Genomic DNA, 19,989 nt, shown 5'->3' on the forward strand with positions numbered 1-19,989 from the left:
AGGGTCTTAAATACATCTCAGATATGTTAGACACTTTTCTTGATGACCAACTAACAAAGCTTTTTGAAACTTAGGCTAAGGAAATGAAATCACTTCTATTCCTAATTTATGATTTCAAGAATTCTTTAAATTAAGTGTCATATATTAAAAATGTTCAGTGTTCAAGTCTTCTCATTATTACATAATGAGTAGAAAACTGGGACAATTCTTTGTTGATATAACTCTAAAACATTGCAAAGTCTGAATTTAAAAAGATTCTTAAGACTGATTCCCCAATAAATAACTCAGGAATATTTCAAGATGAATGCCTCTAAATTACCTTTGTGTATTTCTTACAGGTTGATAGGTTCTCCTCAGGTATTTATGTTCATTACTATATTTAGACATCTAGAATAAGTCAACATCTACTTCTAGATTTAATGTATTAACACAGAAATAGCAAAATCAAGAATTAAAACGTCTGTTTACTGGCATAAGAATGAACATGTATTAAATGACTTCCGTAGTCCATGAATTCAAACTAAACACTTTTGTGATTCTTAGCTTTTACATGAAGAAATTGAGGCTCATATCAAGTAACTAGTGAATAAAAGATGAAGGATTTAGCCTAGGACTAGCTGATCCAAAGCCCATTTAGAGTGGAGTTAAGTGTGGGAGAACCTATTACTGCCCCCCAAAAGGCAAATGGCTAAGGATAAAAATACCATTTGACAACTTCTTGGGAGTTCTGGGTTGGAAAACAAAAATGGCTCTGCTACTTCCAAATTTCTGAGCCAACCAACGGCTTGAATTTCCATGTGCCTCAGTGTCCTTGTATTTAAATAGGGATATAAAACTTTCCTCATAGTTCTTTTGTGAGGATTCAATGAGATAACAGTTTTGAATGCTACTGTGCATATGAACAATGTAAAGTAGGCAATTATAACATTAGCTTAGTTCTGTAACCTATCATGTACATGTCTTTGTGTGTCTTGAACTGGACAGTATACTGATATACACATACTACATAACTAAAGTGATTCTCTGTTTTGAACAGGAGTATGGTAAGCAGGGAGAAGGAAAAAAAAAAAACATGATATCCCTCAGCTCCTGGCTGAACTGCACAGCTCATGCAGAACTCACTGAAAGAAGTTGTCTCTGTACATTATTTTAGCTTTTAAGTTGATTTATGACATTAAAATCAATCCAATCCTGCATTTGTTCACTCCCTACTCCACTTGTTTCTTTCAAGCTTTTGCCAATTTTATCCCTGTTTAACCTTTGTGGTAGATAAGAAGATGCTATTAAATCTTTGACTACTGAGCATTTTGAAAACAGCAGTTAGTATCTAACAAAAGAATGTGCAGAGGTATTCTAAGCAGTTTGTATAAAACCAGATACATTGATTAAAACTAGCAAATAAAGGACATTTAAAAATACTATCTTTTTAATGGTGCTTCAAATACCTAGGTTATTAATATTTTTAATGTTTGGTATAGATAAGAATTTTTCCAATCTATGAGTGATTTTTATGAGTGATAATATTGCATAACTTTGGCTTTGGGTTTGGTTTCAGTGTTGCATGAAACATTTTTAGGACTGACACATATTTGAAACACCAAATGTATCTCTCTATATAGATATAGTTGCACACATACATACTCATATATATATATATACTACATTTAAACTTCATTTAAAGTACACTTAAAATTTAAAATTTAATTTATCAATTAAATTTCTAACAGAAAAGTGTAGTTTACAAAACCTCACTTTTGTAATAAGCAAAGCAAAATAAATAATTGCATATTAATTTTTTTTGGATTTATTTATTTTGTTTGAAAAGCAGACACACAGATCAAGAAACTGAGGAAAAAAAAAAAAAGGAGGTCTTCTGTCTTCTAGTTCACTCCCCAGTTGGCTAAAGCAGCCAGGACTGGGTCAGGCTGAATCTCAGAGCCAGGAACTCTATCTGGGTCTCCTACATGGGTTATAGGGCCCAAGAAATTGGTCCTTCTTTTGCTGCTTTTCCAGGCACATTTGCAGGAAGCTAGATTGGAAGTAGAGCAATCTGGACTTGAATTGGCACTCCATATGCTGGCATTGCAAGCAGAGGCTTAATCTGCTGTGCCACAATGCTGGCCCCTGTATATTACTTTTTTAAAGAAAAGCTGCAAAAATCTAAAAGTAAATATTAAAGTATCTTCAAATAAAGGGAATCTGAATCTACATTGCTCAGAATTTAATTTCTTGGTAAAAGTTCTATGTGTATTTGAAAACAATGTATATTCTTTGCTATGGATGCATTTTTTAAATATTTTATTTATATATTTGAAAGGCAGAGTTACAGAGAGGGAGAGGCAGAGGTAGAGGGAGAGGTCTTCCGTTCGCTACTTCACTCCCGAAATAGTTGTAATGGCTGGAGCTGGGCCAATCTGAAGCCAGGAGCCAGGAGCTTCTTCTGGGTCTCCTACGTTGGTGTAGGGGCCCAAGGACTTGGGCCATCTTCTACTGCTTTCCCAGGCCATAGCAGAGAGCTGGATTGGAAGTGGAGCTGCTGAGTCTGTAACTGGCCACCATATGGGATACCAGCAATGCAGGTGGTGGCTTTACCCGCTATGCCACAGTGCCAGTCTCCTATGGATTAATTTTTATAATTAGGTTCAGTCAGTTTGATAATGATAAAAATCACCATAAGCTTATTGATTTCCTGTCTATTTGTTCTATCAATGGCTGAGAGAAGGATGTTGACAAACATTCCTATAATTCTGGATTTATGTATTTATTCTTGGTAATTTTGTAAATATTATGCATGTATTTTGAAGGTCTTACTAGGTGCAAAATTGTTTAGGAATGTGATTAATTAATCTATTTCTTATTGTGAAATGGCCATCTCTACATCTAGTCTAGTCCACTCTTATATATTCATACAGCCACTTTCATTTTCTTTTTATTAGTATGGGCATAAATGTGATTTTTCCATCCTTTTAACCTGTTTGTAATTTTTATTTAATGCTTACTTCTTATAGATAACATATACTTGAGTATTATTTTCTAAGGCATAGTGACAACGTCCAAATTTCAGTTGTTCAGAGCATTTATAATTAATGTGATTATTATCATTAAGTTTACATATAACAGGTTCCTATAAATTTTTATTATGTTCTAGCTTTCTTTTGTTCTCCTTTTTCTCTTTTTTTGGGCTTTGTTTATATTATTTTTATTATATCATTTTATCTCCTTTGTTTACTAATTATAATCCTTAGTTAATTTTGTTAGGCTGCATAGTATACATATTTATCACAGACTACCTTCACGTTGTATTACACTTCCTTGTGTATAGTATATATTCATTTCCCCTCTCCTAGCTTTTATGTTTACAATGTTTTAACCTATATTTAAGCATGTTTATTAGTCATTTAGTTATATATTAATGTTGTTTTAATAAGAAAATTATATATTATATTCAACTAGTTGTCATTTCTCATATTCTTTATCCCCTTGTATAGATTCACAGATGGCATTCCCCTGGTATTATTTATCCACATTTCATCTTATATGATTTTTCCTCTGCTTGAAATACTTTCCTGAACATTCTTGTTGTACAGATCTATGGATGATTAAATTTTTCAGCTTGTATATGTCTTTAGTTTGAGTATTAGAAAAATATTTTTTGTTAGATTTAGAATTGTAAGTTGACAGATTTTCTTTTTTTACTTTAAAGATGTTACTCTACTATCGCCTCAGTTGCCGTGTTTCTAATGAGAAATTGTCTTTCATCCTTATTTTTATCTCTTTATATGGAACATGTCTTTTTCCCCCTCTAGCTACTTCTATCACATTCTTTTTTTCCTTTTTTTTTTTTTTTTTGACAGGCAGAGTGGACAGTGAGAAAGAGACAGAGAGAAAGGTCTTCCTTTTCCGTTAGTTACCCCTCAATGGCTGCTGCAGCTGGCATGCTGTGGCTGGCGCACTGTGCTGATCCGAAGCAAGGAGCCAGGTGCTTCTCCTGGTCTCCCATGGGGGTTCAGGGCCGAAGCACTTGGGCCATCCTCCACTGCCCTCCCGGGCCACAGCAGAGAGCTGGACTGGAAGAAGAGCAACCAGGACAGAATCCGGTGCCCTGACTGGGACTAGAACCCGGTGTGCCCGCGCCTCAGGCGGAGGATTAGCCTATTGAGCCACAGCGCCGGCCTCTACCACATTCTTTATGACTGTGATCAATTTGATTCTGAAGTTCGTTGGTATAGTTTTCTTCATGCTTCTTGCACTTTGACATCATTTAGCTTCTTAGACCTAAGAATCACTTATTTTCATAGATTTGAAATAGTTTTAGAATTATTTTTTCAAGTATTTTTTCTGTATCCTTGCTCTTCTTCAGAGACTCAAGGCATGTGTACAAGTCACTTGGAGTTGTTCTCCAAGAAACTGTTCATTTTCATGATTTATTCTATTTTCCTCTATGCTTCATTTGAGATAGTTTCTTTAGACACCTTTTTAAGTTCAGTAATATTTCCTTCTATAATAACTAATCTGCTCTTAATCTCATTCAAAGTATTTTTCATTTCACACATTGTAATTTTCATCTCAAAAATTTCGTCTAGGTCTTTTTGTATCTTCCACATCTCTGCTTATCTTTTCAACATAAATAACATAATTAAAATACAGTCATGTGTCACCTAACAACAGGGATACATTCTGAGAAATCTTTGTCAGTTGGTTTCATCACTATGTGACCATCACAGAGTAAATTCAGACAAACCCAGATGAAATAGCTTATAACACACCGAGACTTTATGACACAATCTATTGTTCCAGGTTACAATCAAGCAAAACACTTTATTGTACTGAAAACTGTAGGCAGTTGTAACACAATGGTAAATATTGTGTATCTGGACATATATAAGGACAGAAAAGTCACAGCAGGATTACAGTAAAACTCCTATAAAAATGGTACACCTGTAGAGGGCACTTATCATGAACAGAACTTTATAACTGGAAGTTGCTTTGGGTAAGTCAGTGAGTGAGTGAGTGGTAGGTAGTACAGTATCATACACTTTGTAAACACTGTAGACTTAGGCTACACTAACTTTATAAAATGTATTTTCTTTAATAATAAATTAGCCTTAGCTTACTGTAGTTTTCTTACTTCAAAAAGGGGCTGGCATTATGGTGCAGTGGCTTAAGCCACCCCTAGGGACTCTCACATCCCATATCAGAGTACTTGTTCTGGCTGCTCTGCTTTGGATCCAATTCCCGACAGCATGTCTTGGAAGCAGCAGATGATAGCTGAACTACTTCAGTCCCTGCCGTATATCTGGGAGACCTGGGTGGAGTTTCCGGCTCCTGGCTTCAGTCTGCCCTGATTGTTGCCGTCATTTGTAGAGTGAATCAATGGATAGAATACCTTTCTTTCTTTTTTACCTTTCTGATTCTTTACCTATAGATGACTTAAAACACAAACACATCATATAGCTGTACAAAAACATTTTTAAGAATTTATTTTATCTATTTGAAAATTAGAGTTACAGAGAGGGAGAGGGAGAGACAGAGATAAAGATAAAGATAGATAGATAGATAGAGAGAGAGAGATCTTTCATCTGTTAGTTCATTCCCCAAATGGCCACAATGGCCAGGGCTGGGCCAGGCCAAAGCCAGGAGCCAAGAGCTTCAACCTGGTCTCCTACATGGGTGCAGGGAATCAAGGACTTGGGCCATCTTCACTGTTTTCCCAGGCACATTAGTAGGGAGCTGGATCAGAAGTAGGGGAGGCAACAAATTAACCCACTACGCTACAACACTAGCCCTCCGAAAATCTATCTGTATTCTGTAAATTTTTTTCTCTGCTCTTAAATCTTTTCTTTTTAAACTTTATTGTTCAAAACGAAGTCACAAAAGCATATGTTAATCTCAGCCTACACAGGACCAGGATCATCACTATCACTGTCATTTCCCTCGGGTTTGTCCCTCTGGAAGGTCTTCAGGGGCAGTCACACACATAGAGCTGTCCTCTCCTGTGATAACAATGCTTCTTCTGGAATGTCTTCAGGAGGGCCTAAGGAGATGTCACTCTTCAGAAAGAGTTCCATGGTGGTTTTCTTGGTTTGTTTCTTCTTTTAAAACCACAGATGATTTTTAAACAAAATAGTGCACTAGGAACATTCCTCTCTGTTAATGAAAACCCTTTGGTGTTGCAGTCCCTGTTTTCAAACATTTTAAGGAGTGTGTTGAGATTTCCAAACGCTTCTGCTAAACCCCACATTGTTAATTTTTCTTAGAGGTTCTATTTTCCTTGTCTTTCAATATCTTTTTCTCTTGCTTCTTCTTTAGCTATGGGTTCCTCTTGAACTTCCATTGTAATCTTATAGGAGCATTGTAGTACATGCAGCCCATTGTCAACTGGAACATCACTATGTGGTACACAACTGTTTTAATTTACTTGTCTGCCAATTATAACATCTTTGTTATTGCTGAATCAGTTTCAATTGGTTGATTATTCTCTTCATTATAGGTTCTGTTTTTCTGCTTCTTTGCATTTCTGGGTATATTTAACTAGATGCCAGATATTGGAAGAATTTGCCTTGCTGGGTAAGAGATCACTTGTGATAAATATTCCTTTTTTAAAGGAAGATTTGCTTATTTATTTGAAAGGTAGAGTGACAGAGATAGAGGGAGAGACAAAAAGAAGCAAAGAGATCTTCTGTAAGTTGGTTCACTCCCCAAATGGGTGCAACAGTCAGGAGTAGGCTAGGCTGAAGCCAGGAGCCAGGAGCCAGGAGCCTCATTTGGGTCTTCCATGTTGGTTGCAGGATCCCAAGTACTTGGGCCACCATCTGCCACCTCCCAGATGCATTAGCAGGAAACTGGACTAAAAGCATGTAGAACAGCCAAGACTCAAACTAGGTCCTGATATCGGATGCTGGCATTCTGTGTGGTGACTTAACAAGCTGCACCACGATTCTTGCTCCCAGTAAATATGCTTGAACTATTTTTTTTCTTACTAAGTTACTTGGGAATAGTTAAATCATTTTGATTCATGGTTGATGATTTTTAAGATAGGTTTTGAGCAATACTCATTGCAAGGCTAATTATTCTTTACTTCTAAGCAATATCTTACTAAGGACCCTATCCAATATCCCTTTATTTTTTTTAATTTTAGGGATTCTGCCTTTTTTAAAATAATATTTATTTATTTATTTGAAAGTCGGAGTTACACAGAGCAAGGAGAAGGAGAGAGAGAGGTCTTCCATCCTATGGTTCACTCCCCAGTTGGCCGCAACAGCTGGAGCTGCGGTGATCCAAAGCCAGGAGCCAGGAGCTTCTTCCGGGTCTCCCACATGGGTGCAGGAGCCCAAGGACTTGGGCCATCTTCTACTGCTTTCCCAGACCACAGCAAAGAGCTGGATTGGAAGTGGAGCAGCTGGGTCTCAAACTGGCCCCCATACAGGATGCCGGCACTTCAGGCCAGGGCATTAACCTGCCGTGCCACAGTACTGGCCCCCCAATATCCCTTTAAGTATGAGTTTTTCCAGGGTAAGTGGTAGAAGCAGGTACTCTCACAGACCCTGTGTAAGTGATGGGCATTATTCCTTCAAATCATTTCTATGTATCTTTCAAGTAGTTTCTTCACATGCACGAGCGATCAGTACTCTGTTTGGGAGGTTCTCTGCAAACTATGAATTTCTCTCCTAATTAGTGTTCTCCTCTCCAGTAATCATTTGCCTTCCAGATCCTCTTTTCTGTTGCCTCAATTCGGGGAGAGCCTTAGAATCCAAAAGAGTTGCCCCTTCCTGTGATATACCCTCGACACTCTTTCAAGGCAGAAAGCTTGGACAATAATAAAGTTTACTTCTCTTCCTCCTTGTCTCTTGGGAGTCACTTCTTTTTGTTGTGTAATGTTCAGTGTCTTGAAAAAAACCGATTTGTTATATATTTTGTCATTTTGTTATTGTTATTGTTTTTTTCAATCTAGAAGGTAAATCCAGTCCCTGTTTATCCATCTTTTCTGGAAGCAAGTAAAATTCAATTTCTCAACCAGACAGAGATTCTAGATTCTATAAACTGAGAATGTCCTTGTTGAGGTATAATTAAGTTTATTAACGCATATAAAATTGAATAATTTTCATAATGTCACACATAGTTATGTTGCTGTTATTATGTTTTAGTATCAAGAATTTCCATCATTTTGTACCTTGTCTTTGTATCTTTCAGTTACAGCAAAATCTGAAAAGAATTGTTTCCCATCACAACTCCTTGATTTTCACATGAGGACACTGGAAACTAGAAAGGTCATCATATTGTGTTCAACCTGGAGACTGCTGCAGATGTGATGAACAATGAAAACTAGTTTCACTGCTAGTTGTTTCCTTCTTCTGGTACCTGATCTTCCTAAACTGAAAGTAGCAAAACCAGGCCTCAGTCCTGGGAAATAGGCCTACTGTGCCAATTCCAGTTTAGTCATGGTTAAAAAATAAAAGTAAAACAAGAAGCCTTCCATGCAAAAAGAAATCCCATGAGACTACTTATGGGTGTTAGAAAGCTACAGAGTCACTATGAACTTCAATGTGGAGTTCAGAACACATCAATTATCAGTAATATTGCTTAAGATAATATCTCCCAAAGCATAGGCCCATTGTCAGTACATGGGAAAGTTAAGCGCAGATGGAAGTTGAACCAGTGAGTTAGCAATTTATGGATAATGCTCATAATCTGCAACTACTAATTTTATTACCTTGCTATCCTTTTTGTGCTTTCTTCCAGAATATCACATATTAAAAACCACAAATACTGATTTATATAACAGATTAAATATCTAGTAGACAAACACTAGTGTGTCACCTCCCCAAGGTATTTATTTAAATAATGAATCTTGATCACACTATAGCAGCATTTCCAAAAATATATTCTATTATCATGATGGTGGAATAAAAATCTTATTGAGCCAAAAATTCACTTCTCAAAGTTAAGTAGTTTCGGGGGCCAGTGCCATGGCTCACTTGGTTAATCCTCCGCCTGCGGTGCCGGCATCCCATATGGGCGCCGGATTCTAGTCCTGGTTGCTCCTCTTCCAATCCAGCTCTCTGCTGTGGCCCGGGAGGGCAATGGAGGATGGCCCAAGTGCTTGGGCCCTGCACCTGCATGGGAGACCAGGAAGAAGACCTGGCTCCTGGCTTCGGATTGGTGCAGCGCCGGCTGTAGCAGCCATTTGGGGAGTGAACCAACTGGAGGAAGACCTTTCTCTCTGTCTGTCTCTCTCACTGTCTATAACTCTACCTGTCAAATAAAATTAAAAAAAGAAAGTTAAGTAGTTTATTTTTTTTGTTACCTCTAATTATTGATAAACAGTGTATCTCTTCTATCTAAAATTTTTCTATAGAACCATCATCTGAAGACTAACCTATGAAATAAATCCTATGGTAATTTTTCAGGTGCAACAAAAATTTCATAGGGAAGTATTTTCGAGGCTGTGAAGTAATTTTGAGACCCTAAGAGAGCTAACAACTTCAGGTCTTACGAAGGTGATGCTATGGATTTGTCAAAATAATATTTTGTACGTTATCTTTCTAAAAGTCTTCATGAACACTACACCATAAGATAAATTAGTAGACATTTTCTACTCATGTTGCTTTCTAAGCAAGGACTATTACTCATAGCTTCTGTAGAAGACTAAAGTTATATTTTGGGGGACAAAGACCAAAAGCCTTAAATGTTGGCATAAAGAGATGAAATTAGGGGTTCATTTTCATTTCCTTCTAAACTAATTGCCTAAGGAGCTTTTTATTTCATTAGGAAGTAGACTTACAAATGGCATTCTTGACTTTTGTTAATCACTTTATTAATGCGTTAGCCAGATTTTAAAATATGCGGAAGTATTATTATCTGAGGAGAAAAACCTTTATTGTTCATAAATTACAAATTTACTATCTCAATTGCAGTTGAGTTTTAATGTTTCCTTTCCAGAAAAGCTGCAGTGCATATTCTTCAGGGAGCAATTCTGCACTCTTAAGGGAATGAACTGAATGACCTAATGGGTCCTTCCATCTTTAATTTCTGTAATTCAGGAAAGCCTCATAAAACACAGCTTCCTTTGTGAATTAACTTTTCTCTGAAAGTATTGAAACTACTTTCTTGCTCTCTTTGGAAGTACTTAAAATGTTTAACAATATTAGAAATATTTACTGGACCCATATTGAAAAATATGTTAAATTATACTTAACAGTTCAAGTATAATCCCTCTAAAAAATGGGACCTCTTGTACTCTCTTTACAATTATAGGTAGTCATCCATTGACAACACTGAACAATATAATTTTAAGGGAAAAGAATTTAAACAAGAATCACATCAAACTAACAAATATTGTAGAATATCTTTTTTGGACTGAAGTATGATGCTAAAGTATCATTGTTAAAAGAGCAAAGATAGGGAGCTGGCTCTGTGGAGTAGTAGGCTAAGCCTCCGCCTGCAGTGTCGGCATCCCATATGGGCGAGGGTTCCTGTCCTGACTGCTTCTCTTCCGATCCAGCTCCCTGCTACAGCCTGGGAAAGCAGGATGGCCCAAGTCCTTGGGCCCCTCCACCCACATGGGAGATCTGGAAGAAGCTTCTGTCTCCAGGCTTCGGATTGTCCCAGCTCCAGCTGTTGCTGCCTTTTAGGAAGTGAACCAGTGTATGGAAGCCTTTTCTCTCTGTCTCCCTTTCTCTCTGTAACTACCTCTCAAATAAGTAAATAAAATCTTTTTTTAAAAGAAAGAGCAAAGACATTTACTGAAAGATCAAAAAAAGTTATATATCCATGTTTTGTGCCTCAAAAGAAGCTGTATGTTCATGTTTATTACCTATAAGTGTAATAAAATATATGTAATAATCTTTATTGAAAATTTAATATATGCTAGAGAGAATGAAGAAATAACAGAAATATTTCATAGCTGTTTACCACAAACGTTTGCTATTTAAGAGTGAACATAAAACATGCTGTCATAAGATAATAAAAAGATAATGAATCATGGATTTTAAACATGTGGTAGTTTTGTTAGATCTACAAGCACAGTGGTTTACAAAAAGAAGTTGAGGAGTACTTTGCAGCTCCCATCTCTACCGCCAAGAATTTCTATTTAAATATTAATCAAGGTTAGAATTTTTATCCAAATCCTTGGAAGAGTTCCAGGAGCCACAATATCTTCTGCAAAAAAATTGTGTATGTGTGTCTTTGTGCTTTTTCTAGGAATTTGTGACATTTATGATGTATTCAAAGGTATTTTTGACACTAACATGTTTATGGAGAATAGTTATTATCTTTTTAAGGTTATACTTCTAAAGCAGTATGAAAACTCATTTAAATAGTAAAGATGATAATATTTAAAAACAAAAACTACTTGGACTATGCTAGTGAATTAATAGCATTCTTTTAATAGAGACTGTGAAGTAACTTCCAACTGTTTGTTACTGGATAATTTTAATATCATTGAATAGTAGTAAACCTTGTAATAGCTTCTATTTTAGCACATATCTTTCCAAAGATCAGTTATAAAGTTATAACAAATCTGAATTACCTTTTTTTTTTTTTTGGACAGGCAGAGTGGACAGTCAGAGAGAGACAGACAGAGAGAAAGAAAGGTCTTCCTTTTTCCATTGGTTCACTCCCTGATGGCTGCTGTGGCCAGTGCGCTGCGGCCGGTGTACCGCACTGACCTGAAGCCAGGAGCCAGGTGCTTCTCCAGGTCTCCCATGGGGTGCAGGGCCCAAGCACTTGGGCCATCCTCCACTGCACTCCTGGGCCACAGCAGAGAGCTGGACTGGAAGAGGAGCAACCAGGACAGAATCTGATGCCCTGCCTGGGACTAGAATGTGGTGTGCCAGCGCCGCAGGCGGAGGATTAGCCTGTTGAGCAGTGGCATCGGCCTGAATTACCTTTTATAGGGACTTTAGAAAGATGCAATATTGCAGAATGCTATTCCCAGGTTTAAAAAATAATCTAGAGTGGCGCATAAGTAAAATATGGTTTATTAAAATGGAATATTATTCAGTCATAGAATGATGCATGCTGCAATATGATTGAACCTTGAAAAAATTATTGTAGGTGAGATAGGCCAGACACAAAAACACAGATAATACAATTCCTTTTATATGACATACATAGAATAGGCAAATACATTAAGATAGCAGGTAGATTAGAAGTAACTAGGGGCTGGAGAAAGGGGAAGATGGGGAGTTATTGCTTAATAGATACAGAGTTTTTGTTCCAGATCTTGAAAGAATTTTGGAAATGTGATGATTGCACAACCATAGGAATGTAATTAATGCCAGTGACTTGTCTCACTCATGATTAAAATGGTAAATTTTTTGTTCACATTTTACCACACTAAAAATATGTTTAACAATATTTAAAAACCTTTTATTATTTTACCTTTGACATAAGGATACTAACTAAGGGAATTAGTTTTCATCCTGATAATCCAGAAGATTATTCACAAAACTGATAGTTGATCTAGAGGCAGATTGCTTTGATTAGTAGGCTGTGTTTGAGGAAGGTAAGAAATGATTAACTAAAATATGAGTACTAATGGGATATGAGAAAGATGACAAGCATGCAAAAATCCTTTTGGTCTATGTCAGCAGGTAAAGCACCAACAGTTGTATCGTTTTCTGGAATATCGAGTTCTTTGGTGAAAAGAAGAGAAATGATATGGTTGATGGAAAAGAAGACTAAAAATAGTCTAATCTATAAGACTAAAAATTCTAGTCTGGGTTCTATGCTTTCTATGACTAATAATTCTGGATACTCACTTCTCTGTGTCTTTCTTTACTCATCTATAAAATGAAAGGGCTAACAGGGTTAACGGAGTGTTTTTAAGTTTCATCTCAGTTGTATTTCAATAGTTCATTCATTGTGATTCAATGATACATTACTGGCTGAAGTCAAATATTTAAATCGGACTTTGTAAATTTATTAGCTGACAGAGCTGCTAAAATAATTAGAATTTTATCAAAATTACCAAAGTTTGTTTTAAATATTTGACATTATTATTTTACTCTAGGTTAATTTTATTTACATAGGCTCATTTCAGAATTTGAAATAAAATGAATTAAATTTTATACAATATGTTGTAAAAATGTTCTCTCATATTCTAAAAACAGGCTATGACATTTAAGCCTGGAGACTAAATATACCCAAATATCACATGTGTTCGATTTGTACTTTTGACTTTTCCATTTGTATTTTTTACTCAATTTGGAAAACAAATTCAGTAATAATGTAGTCTGAAACTTACTGACAATTATTATATGATAAAATGACTTAGAGACTTGCCTTAGGCACTATCTCAATATCATTTTATTCTTACTCACAAAAATGACACACAGATATCTTGGACTTTACAAAGAACTTTCTCTTTAACTAGATCATCTATCCTCATAGCTACTATTCTTCATAGTCACAGATCCGTCTTAAAGCCCTTCCCCAAAATGTTTTCAAAGCTTTCACCAAAACAGACACTCGTGGAATGTTCGAGTTGGGATATGTTCTCAGGTTCACCTCTTTATTTTATAGTGAAAAGCCACGTGGTTTTGAAGGTGAAAGTGGTAATAGCAAAAGCAGTAATTCTATACTAAACATATCTTTTAAAAATTTGTCCTAATCAAGGATCTCTGTCCTTAATGTGTTTTACTATGAAACTTAAAGACAACACTACTAGTCGAACAATACGCTATACCTTGTGCAGTTGTGTGAGTGCAGCCTGTTGAAATCCTTGCTTAGTGTATACTAAGTTGATCTTCTGTATGTGAAGGTAATTGAAAATGAAACTCGATGAAGGGCCGGTGGGAGAGGGAGTGGGAGAGGGGAGGGCCGCGGGAGGGAGGGAGGTCGGAGGGGGGGAGCCACAATAATACAAAAGTTGCACTTTGTAAATTCACATTTATTAAATTAAAAAAAAAAATTGTCCTACTCAAAAGGCTTCCACAGCCTTGGCAGCTCATGTCAAAAGCCTCGGATGATCACTGACTTCATATATAAGAATGTTAATTGTTAACAACAGGAGTCACTGTGTACTTACTCCCCATGCAGAACCTCTGTCCTTAATAAGTTGTACTATGAGAATTAATTGTAAAACTTGTTCTCCGATCAGGGAGAACATATGATATTTGTCCCTTTGGTACTGGATTATTTTACTCAGCATGATGTTTTCCAGATTCCTCCATCTTGTTGCAAATGACCAGATTTCATTGCTTTTGACTGCTGCATAGGATTCTATAGAGTACATGTCCCATAATTTCTTTATCCAGTCTACTGTTGATGGGCATTTGGGTTGGTTCCAGGTCTTAGCTATTGTGAATTGAGCTGCAATCAACATTAAGGTGCAGACAGCATTTTTGTTTGCCAATTTCATTTCCTTTGGGTAAATTCCAAGGAGGGGGATGGTTGGGTTGTATGGTAGGGTTATATTCAGGTTTCTGAGGAATCTCCAGACTGACTTCCATAGTGGCTTGACCAGTTTGCATTCCCACCAACAGTGGGTTAGTGTCCCTTTTTCCCCACATCCTCTCCAGCATCTATTGTTGGTAGATTTCTGAATGTAAGCCATTCTAACTGGGGTGAGGTGAAACCTCACTGAGCACCAAAGGGGAAACTTGTTGAAGTGAAATGGACACTATGAGAAACGGTGACTTGATCAGCCCTCACCATGACTGTTGATGAGCAACTTAATATGTTATCCCTCTTAGTATTTTTTTTGTTTGTTCTACTTAATACTTTTGGTTAAATATTGTAATCAATACACAATTCTTCTTAAATGCTGAAATTTAATTGAAAAGTGATTGCTGGTAAATATAAGACCGGGAATGAGAGAGGGAAGAGATGTGCAATTCGGGACATGCTCAAGCTGACTTACCTCAAATGGTAGACTTAGAAACATACCAGGGGATTCCAATTCAATCCCATCAAGGTGGCATGTACCATTGCCATCTCACTAGTCCCAGTGATCAATTTCTGTTCACAATTGATCATAATGATAGGACTAAGAACCAAAGGGATCACAAAAACAAGAATAGTGTCTGCAAATACTAGCTGATAGAATAAAAAAGGGAGAGAACGATCCAACATGGGAAGTGAGATACACAGCAGACCCATAGAATGGCAGATGTCCTAAACAGCACTCTGGCCTCAGAATCAGCCCTTAAGGCATGTGGATCCAGCTGAAAAGCCCATGAGACTATTTCAGGCATGGAAAGCCAAGACACTCTGGGGAAAAAAAAAAAAAAAAAAAAAAAAACCTAAATGAAAGATCTCCACGAGTGAGATCCCAGTGGAAAGAATGGGTCATCAAAGAAGGAGGTACCTTTCTCTGAAGGGAGGAGAGAACTTCCACTTTGACCATGGCCTTGTCTAAATATGATCAGAGTCGGTGAACTCAGGGGCCTTCCATAGCCTTGGCAGCTCATGACAAGAGCCTAAGGTGATTACTGATGCCATAAACAAGAGTGTCAATTTGTTAAGTCAACAACAGGAGTCACTGTGCACTTACTCCTCAAGTAGGATCTTTGTCCTTAGTGTGCTGTACATTGAGATTTAATGCTATAACTAGTACTCAAACAGTATTTTTCACTTTATGTTTCTGTGTGGGAGCAAACTGTTGAAATCTTTACTTATTGTATGCTAAATTAACTGATCTTCTGTATATAAAGAGAATCAAAAATGAATCGATGTGAATGGAAGGGGAGAGGGAGTGGGAAAGGGGAGGGTTGCAGGTGGGAGGGAAATTAATGGGGGGGGGAAGCCATTGTAATCCATAAGCTGTACTTTGGAAATTTATATTCATTAAATAAAAGTTAAAAAAAAAAACTTGTTCTCAAACAGTTCTTTATATTTTGTGGGGGGGGATGCAAATTGTTGAAATCTTTATTTAGTATAGAGTTGGTCTTCTGTTTATAAAGTTAATTAAAAGCGAATGTTAATGAAGAATGGGGTGGGAGAGGGAGAAGGGGGTGGAATGAAAGTGGGAGTGGGAGGACGGATATGGGGAGAAGAACCACTATGTTCTTAAAGTCGTACTTATGAAATTTGTACTCATTAAATAAAAGGTTTCTTTAAAAAAGAACATGTAGCTAAAATTTCAAAAAAATGGTCCTTAAAATATACATCTTTAATGTATAAAATTTGTTATTTCCATTTGAAATATTTTACCTTTTTTAGATAGGTTGATTTGTTTAGGTTTTGGATCCCTAAGCATCATTATTATTTTAGGTGATAATATTTAGCCATTTTTTAAGAACACTCTTGTTGGGGTGGGGTTTAGTGGTTCATATGTCTGTTAAGACTCCTATTTCTGAATTCAGGGTGTGAGGGTTCAATTCAGGTCCCAGGTTGCTGATGCCAGCTTCTTGTAATACAAAAAGCCAAGTACTTGAGCGATCATTGTTACCTCCCAGGAAGCTGGGGTCAGATGCTGAGAATTGAACCTAGGGACTCTAAAGTGGGATGCCAGCATCCTAACCAGAATGAGGTATTTTAAAGGACAAATTTAAGTAAACCTGTAATACATTATTTGAAAAATGTTTCAATCATCTAGACACATGATTCCTGAGGGGGACTTTTACTTTAATAAACAAATTGTCATAAAGGAACTACATTTCTAGGGGTGTTATCTACAAATATTTCCCAGAAAAAAACATAGGAAACTTATTCGTTTGTTAATAAATATGCTTGCTCATTGGTCCTTTAATGAGCTTTACATTAGAGAATCAACAACTGTATGAAATTAGATTTATCATAAAAATCAAATGCTCAACAGTGAGTAATCACTTTACAAAATGATTTGTAAGTCAGAGAAGAAAGGCAGGGAGAAGAATATATATTCATCCTGCTGTGTCTATACTCTGTCATGCCCGTCAGCTTTCTCATATAGCCTTCATCTTTTAAAGCACAGAAGCTGAAGTTGGGAAGTCTTCCAAATCTATTTTTATAAGGAGGAAGCACTTGCCAGGACACGGGAAGCACTAAATACAGTGCTTGTAGTTTGTCAGTGCTGTCTCAGTGAACTCTGCCAGAATTACCCAGGAAGGTCTGAGTAATGTTGATGGTGGAAATTTTTAAATTTAAATTTGAGATATGACTTTAGCCCAGTGCCAATGAACTGATCTTTTTTTCTGAACGTCAGCAGTTCTTCTGTCAAGTATATAGAGAAACAAGGTGCTCTTGAGAAAATATGGTCATTCATGGGTATAGCACTGAGCATGAGAAATACTATATGTTGATATTTTTAAATGTTCTTGTTTAGTCTGAACAATATGGCTGAAATAGTAAGGTAGTACAAAAAATGAGTTTTGTGTTTTAGTCTGGATTAAATGACTTTTATCTGAAGTAGTAAATCATTCAGCCTCTCCGAACCTGAAATTTTCAGTGTTGCATTAAACAATTTGTAAAATTATACTATCCTCAATAGTCCCAGTGTCCTACATACACTGTATACATCATCTTGAACTGGAAAGATGATTCCATTAATTTTGAAATATTAAGAGAATAAATATTATAAAATATTTTCAGATATAGTATGTCATTGATCTTCCCAACAAGCCTACAAACTAAGTGTTTCAGTCCCATTTTATATTAACTAGTTAGGCTATGAAATAAGAAATAATTTCTCCATGACTACAGGCCAATGTCCTTACACTTTGGCCATTATAACCTTATATTTCTATTGCTTTGCTATAAATTATATCAGGAAAGAATATGTATCTTATTCATCTTTATGTGCACAGAACACTTGTAAAACGTTCTTGCACATCTTAATTGTTGAAATGAAGAGTAGAAGAGCTTAGACACAGCTCATGCTAGCTTATCTGCGAACCACAGTGCTGTACAGCATTGTGCACTCTACAGTCACCTGCAATCCGATTACATTAACCTTCATCATCATTGTCTTCTCAAATTCATAACCAGGAACTGGATAGGCAGTAGAATAGCCAAACTTCAACTAGAACTCTGATATGGTTTGCCAGCATCACAAGATGTGGCTTAATCCATTGTGCCATAACACCAGCCCTGATAAAATCTTGTCTGTATCCTTTCTTTTTATTTTCTAAAGATTTATTATTTAGTTGAAAGTCAGTGTTACACAGAGAGAGAAGGAGAGGCAAAAAGAGAAGTCTTCCATCCGCTAGTTCACTTCCCAGATGGCTGCAACAGCCAGAGCTGCACTGATCTGAAGCCAGGAATCAGAAGCTTCTCTGGGTCTCCCATGTGGGTGCAGCGGCCCAAAGTCTTGGGCCATGTTCTACTGCTTTCCCAGCCCATAGCAGAAGGCTGGATCGGAAATGGAGCAGCCAGGACTCGAGCAGGCTCCCATATGGGATGCTGGCACTGCAGGTGGCAGCCTTACCCAGTATGCCACAGTGCCGGCCCCATATATGTTTTCAAATATTTTATTTCTTTTATCAAATTGATATTTTTTATTTTCAGTTTGCTCTACTTGGTATATATGTACTTGGAGAGTATATTTAGACATATGCACATAAATACCTAATGTATTTGCCCATATTATGACCTTGTTGTCTAATAGATTGAAATAATTTTGTAGATTTCCTAAATTATTATTAAAACTTATAGGTATTAAAGATTCAAAATTCTCTGAATTCCTCTTGCACTATCTCTATTACTCTTTGAGTAACATAACTTTTTTTTTTTGAGTATAATTGGTACATATTGAGGCCATGAACACCTGTTAAAGAAACTAAATTGATAAATATATGACTGAGTAATTTGAATGTTGCCACATCTTCTGGAAGGTGTCATAATATTTATGCCACCCACATGGGAGGCATGAATGGAGTTCCTGGCTTTTGACTGGCCCAGTTTTGGCATTTGGGGCCATTTGGGAAGTGAGCCGGTGAACGGATGATTTGTATCTCTTTGCTTCTTCCTATGTCTCTCACTCTGTCTTTCAAATAAAAAAATAAAGCTTTTAAAAATAGTAAGTTTTGGCTGGCACTGTGGCACAGCTATTTAAAGCCCCACCCTGCAATGCCAGCATCTCATACAGGTGCTGGTTCAAATCCTGGCTGCTCCTCTTCCAATCCAGCTCTCTGCTACGGCCTGAGAAAGCAGCAGAAGATGGCCCAAGTTCTTGGGCCCCTGCACCCATGTGGGAGACCTGGAAGAAGCTGCAGGCTCCTGGCTTCGAATTAGCTCAGCTCTAGACGTTGAGGTCATTTGGGGAGTGAACCAACAGAATGGGAGACCTCTCTCTCTCTCTCTTGTTCTACATCTCTCTGTAAATCTGCCTTTCAAATAAATTAAATAAATAAGTAAAGTTAGTACGTTTTTATTCCTTTAAAATGCATAACAATCAAAATCACTAACAATAAAAATACATATAATTTAATTATCACTATAATCATGGCCCTAAGATAAAGATAAGGTTTGCTGAATCTATACTGCATGAATTAACCAGATAATTACTCAGCTCTTCCCTCATTTTAGAGAAGTATCCTCCTCTAAAAATTAAAAAAAATAAGTCCAAAATGTGTTTAATAGATATTAGCTTATTTAGTTCATAGTTCATTTTTTTGTTTTACAAATTTTAGAAATAATTTTTGCCTAGAGAGTATCATGTTTAGTGTAAGTGGGAACCCAAAATAATAAATACATAGGTCTTACCCTCAGAATTTGCAAATCTCCACTTCTTTTTGAAGAAATGCTTGATAATTCTATGTAAAATCATTGTATACTTGTACTTTTTTGCAATGTCTGTAATAGTAAAGTACGTATACTTAAACTATTAAGTATATGTATGTCATAGGCTTAAAAGGTAGGTGAGGTCATTATCACTGTATTGAGTTCAGTGATCTAATTTTTGTCTCTTTGTAAGCTCTAGAGCAACTGCTGCATTTATCCACACAATTGAACAATCAATATTTGCGTGGTCAATGTGATTAGATTATATTCTTCCTGAAAGAAGCCAAAGATTGCAAGCAAAACATATTATGTAATCGGTTTTATTGATTTTTTTCTAATCTCTTA

Source organism: Oryctolagus cuniculus, chromosome 14 (assembly GCF_964237555.1).
Source record: "Oryctolagus cuniculus chromosome 14, mOryCun1.1, whole genome shotgun sequence".
Lineage (NCBI taxonomy): Eukaryota > Metazoa > Chordata > Mammalia > Lagomorpha > Leporidae > Oryctolagus > Oryctolagus cuniculus.